Genomic DNA, 5,490 nt, shown 5'->3' with positions numbered 1-5,490 from the left:
TAGACACATGACAAGTGAGAATTCCAGCACAGGTGGAATTATGGTACCTAATCATTGGGGCTTAAGATAGGGAAATGACATGGATTAACTGACTGTGCCCAATGCCATCTCCTTACAAGGAGCCTTAGATGTGGAGGAGGGATGCAGTTCAGTGTCAGAGAGATGTGCGCTGAGAGCCTAAACCAGCCCCGGCACGCACTGACGTGGAGGGGGGCCATAAGCCAAGGAGGGCAGGCAGCTTCTAAGCGAGAAAAGGATGGAAGCCTCCAGAAGGAACAGCGTCCTGCTGACACCGTGATTTGAAGCCAGCGAGACCCATTTGGGACCTCGGATCCTCAGAACCACAATAACAAGTATGTGTTCCTTTAAGCCACTTAGCTGGTGGCAATTTGCTAAGCTGCAACAGGAAATCAATACAGCAATCGCTTAAAATCATGCCTTGAGCCTAAAATTAGGAGCTCAAAAGAGACAACCCTGTGTGTGTTTAATGGAGGAAAAAAATGATAACAGCTGTCAACGTTTTGCTCAGCTTTATATTTCTTTTTTCACAGAAATGCCCATGGTTCATCTGCCAACTCTTTTTCATCTCAAAGTTTATATTTGGGACTCAGTCTTACACCTCATATATCTTATATCCCTTTTATCCTTTATTTTTAATTTTTTTTATCATGGAAAGTTTATCTGATATTGAGTGTGGTTAGGTAGTACTGTTTATGAAACTTTTATCATATTCTTTATTGGGATTTCAATTTTTAATTTTTGCTTAACTGTAAGTTGCATTCTTGTATCTGTTGTTCCTGTTGACATTTTATTGCCATAACATTTCTGGGTGTCATGTTGGACTCCTGCATGGGAGAAATGCTCATTTCAGCACCAAGAAGAGGATGTCTTTCCCATGTGATTCATGAACCAAATGGGCTCATGCTTTGGTCCAAGGCCAGTTATTACTTCACCTGGGTCCTGGGTCTCATTTCTTGTGCTTACTCAGGGGTGAGACCCAAACCACCTCCACCTCTTGCCCCTGTCTACTGCAGCTACAAAAACTAAAAGCAGGGACTTACCTGGTGGTCCAGTGGTTAAAACTCCAGCTGCCAATGCAGGAGCGTGGGTTCAATCCCTGGTCAGGAAACTAAGATCCCATATGCTACAGTTCAGTTCAGTTGCCCAGTCATGTCTGACTCTTTGGGACCCCATGGACTGCAACACACCAGGCCTCCCTGTCCATCACCAACTCCCAGAGCTTACTCAAACTCATGTCCATCAAGTCAGTGATGCCATCCAACCATCTCATCCTCTGTCATCCCCTTCTCCTCCCACCTTCAATCTTTCCCAGCATCAGGGTCTTTTCAAATGAGTCAGTTCTTTGCATCAGGTGGCCAAAGTATTGGAGTTTCAGCTTCAGCATCAGTCCTTCCAATGAATATTCAGGACTGATTTCCTTTAGGATGGACTGGTTGGATCTCCTTGCAGTCCAAGAGACTCTCAAGAGTCTTCTCCAACACCACAGTTCAAAAGCATCAGTTCTTCGGTGCTCAGCTTTCTTTATGGTTCAACTCTCACATCCATACATGACTACTGGAAAAATCATAGCTTTGACTAGATGGACCTTTGTTGGCAAAGTAATGTCTCTGCTTTTTAATAAGCTGTCTAGTTTGGTCATAGCTTTTCTTACAAGGAGCAAGCTTCTTTTAATTTCATGGCTGCAGTCACCATCTGCAATGATTTTGGAGCCCAAAAAATAAAGTCTCTCACTGTTTCCACTGTTTCCCCATCTATTTGCCATGAAGTGATGGGACCAGATGCCATGATCTTAGTTTTCTGAATGTTGAATTTTAAGCCAACTTTTTCACTCTCCTCTTTCACTTTCATCAAGAGGCTCTTTAGTTCTTTGCTTTCTGCCATAAGGGTGGTGTCATCTGCATAGCTGAGATGATTAATATTTCTTCTGGCAATCTTGATTCCAGCTTGTGCTTCATCCAGTCCAGCATTTCACATGACATACTCTGCATATAAATTAAATAATCAGGGTGACAATATACAGCCTTGACGTACTCCTTTCCCTATTTGGAACCAGTCTTTTGTTCCATATCCAGTTCTAACTGTTTCTTCCTGACCTGCATACAGATTTCTCAAAAGGCAAGTCAGGTGGTCTGGTATTCCCATCTCTTATACTCCCCAGGTCGGTAGGTGCCCAATATGTTACTGGAGATCAGTGGAGAAATAACTCCAGAAAGAATGAAGAGACAGAGCCAAAGCAAAAACAACACCCAGTTGTGGATGTGACTGGTGATGGAAGTAAAGTCCGATGCTGTAAAGAGCAATATTGCATAGGAACCTGGAATGTTAGGTCCATGAATCAAAGCAAATTGGAAGTGGTCAAACAGGAGATGGCAAGAGTGAACGTCAACATTTTAGAAATCAGTGAACTAAAATGGACTGGAATGGGTGAATTTAATTCAGATGACATTATATCTACTACTGTGGGCAAGAATCCCTTAGAAGAAATGGAGTAGCCCTCATAGTCAACAAAAGAGTCTGAAATGCAGTACTTGGGTGCAGTCTCAAAAACAACAGAATGATCTCTGTTCATTTCCAAGGCAAACCATTCAATATCACAGTAATCCAAGTCTATGCCCATTCAGTAAAGCTGAAGAAGCTAAAGTTGAACGGTTCTATGAAGACCTACAAGACCTTCTAGAACTAACACCCAAAAAAGATATCCTTTTCATCACAGGGGACTGGAATGCAAAAGTAGGAAGTCAAGAAACACCTGGAGTAACAGGCAAATTTGGCCTTGGAGTACAGAATGAAGCAGGGCAAAGGCTAATAGAGTTCTGCCAAGAGAATGCACTGGTCACAGCAAACACCCTCTTCCAACAACACAAGAGAAGACTCTACACATGGACATCACCAGATGGTCAACATTGAAATCAGACTGATTATATTCTTTGCAGCCAAAGATGGAGAAGCTCTCTACAGTCAGCAAAAACAAGACTGGGAGCTGACTGTGGCTCAGGTCATGAACTCCTTATTGCAAAATTCAGACTTCAGTTGAAGAAAGTAGGGAAAACCACTAGACCATTCAGGTATGACCTAAATCAAATCCCTTACGATTATACAATGGAAGTGAGAAATAGATTCAAGGGATTAGATCTGATAGACAGAGTGCCTATTGAACTATGGACAGAGGTTCATGACATTGCAAACATTAGCACAGTCTTTTTAGTGCTTATTTTTTCAGCAAAACCCTTTTGCTGAAAAGTGGCAGCTCCCACTTCCTCTCATCCTTATAGGGGAATTGATCCTGTTGTAGTGAATTAAGAAAAGTTTTATTTTCTTTTTTCTTCCTCTTTTTTCCTTTGAGTCTTTCCCTACTTCCTTGTTTTTGTTTAGTCGCTCAGTCCTATCCAACCCTCTGTGACCCCATGGATGGCAGCACACCACGCTTCCCTCTCCTTCATCTCTTAGAGGTTGCTCAGACTCATGTCCATTGAGTCGGTGATGCCATCCAACCATCTCATCCTCTGTCATCCCCTTCTTCTGCTGACTTCAATCTTTCCCAGCATCAGGGTCTTTTCTAATGAGTTGGCTCTTCAAATCAGGTGGCCAAAGTACTGGAGTTTCAGTTTCAGCATCAGTCCTTCCAATGAATATTCAGGACTGATTTCCTTTAGGACGGACTGGTTGGATCTCCTTGCTTCCCAAGGGACTCTCAAGAATCTTTTCTAAAACCATGGTTCAAAAGCATCAGTTCTTCATCACTCATCCTTCTTTATGGTCCAATTCTCACATGCATACATGACTACTGGAAAAACCATAGCTTTGAATAGTCAGATCTTTTTCAGCAAAGTAATGTTTCTACTTTTTAATAAGCTGTCTAGGTTTGTCATAGCTTTTTTAACAAGGAGCAAGCATCTTTTAATTTCATGGCTGCAGTCACCATCTGCAGTGATTTTGGAGTGCAAGAATTTAGTCTTTCACTGTTTCCACTGTTTCCCCATCTATTGGCCATGAAATGACGGTATCAGATGCCATGATTTTAGATTTCTGAATGTCGAGTTTTAAGTCAGCTTTTTCCACTCTTCGCTTTCACCTTCATCAAGAGGCTCCTTAGTTCCTCTTCACTTTCTGCCATTAGAGTGGTATCATCTGCATATCTGAGGTTACTGATATTTCTCCCGGCAATCTTGATTCCAGCTTGTGCTTCATCCAGCCTAGCATTTCACATGATGTACTCTGCATATAAGTTAAATAAGCAGGGTGACAATATACAGCCTTGACTTACTCCTTTCCCAATTTGGAACCAGTCTGTTTTTCCATGTCCGGTTCTAACTGTTGCTTCTTGACCTGCATACAGGTTTTGCAGGAGGCAGGTCAGGTGGTCTGGTATTCCCATCTCTTTAAGAATTTTCCAGTTTGTTGTGATCCACACAGTCAAAGGCTTTAGCATAGTCAATGAAGCAGAAGTAGATGTTTTTCTGGAATTCTCTTGCTTTTTCTATGATCCAACAGATGTTGGCAATTTGATCTCTGGTTCCTCTGCCTTTTCTAAATCTAGCTTGTACATCTGGAAGTTCTCAGTTCACATACTGTTGAAGCCTAGCTTAAAGGATTTTGAGCATTACTTTGCTAGCAATCAACAGTCTGCACTGATAACTAAGTCTCTTCTTTTCAGAAGACGAACCTATAATGCAAACTACATCTGTACCTGTTGCCTTCTAACTCTGCAGGAGCCACATTCTGTATCTATTACCCTTTAACTTATTCTAGGCACATCCTGATACCTAACTTTATGGCATCATAAACCACCTCTCATAGTTTGTCACCTCTCTTTGCTCTATTTTAACCTCATGTTGATGCTTAACTTTACGGTACACTCTCTTTGGAAGCCACCCCCTAGTGGTTTGCTTTCCCCCTTCTGTATTACAGGAAGAAAGTCGCCAGGAAATCCCCAAAGGACAATGGACCCAACCACCAGGACCAACTGCCAGACCCAAAAACCAGCTACCTGACTCTGGCCTTGACTGTTTCCAAACAGCCCAAAAAGAGAGCATTCAGGACCCCTACACCTTTTGTGGTGTATCTCCAACCCCTGACTGTGAGCCCCGACTGTATGATCCCCTGGATTCCCGATGGAGGGGAGACAGGGTCCTTGAGGCAGGAGCCTACCGTGTTCTCCCTTCTGCCAGCTTGATGATTAAAGCCATCTTTCTGTTTCCTCCAGACTCTGTCTCTGCAAATTTTATTTGGCTCCAGTGGGCAAGAAAACCAAGAATTTCGGTGGCAACAATGCCATAGAGTCAGGCTGGTCCCCCCCCTCCCCAGGATGACTCCTGCCAACAGGGATCACGAGGCATCCTGTGTGAGCTCACTCAGCCCTTCCTCTGCCCTTTGTTGACCTGCCCCTCATTGTGTGGCAATGGACAGGGGCTCTCGGGTGTCTCTGCCTGAGTGGACGGGCCACAGTCCACCTGAGAAGGGCGGAGGAGC

This window comes from Odocoileus virginianus, unplaced genomic scaffold (assembly GCF_023699985.2).
Source record: "Odocoileus virginianus isolate 20LAN1187 ecotype Illinois unplaced genomic scaffold, Ovbor_1.2 Unplaced_Scaffold_55, whole genome shotgun sequence".
In the NCBI taxonomy this organism is placed as follows: domain Eukaryota; kingdom Metazoa; phylum Chordata; class Mammalia; order Artiodactyla; family Cervidae; genus Odocoileus; species Odocoileus virginianus.
Note: the sequence above shows the minus strand (reverse complement) of the source record.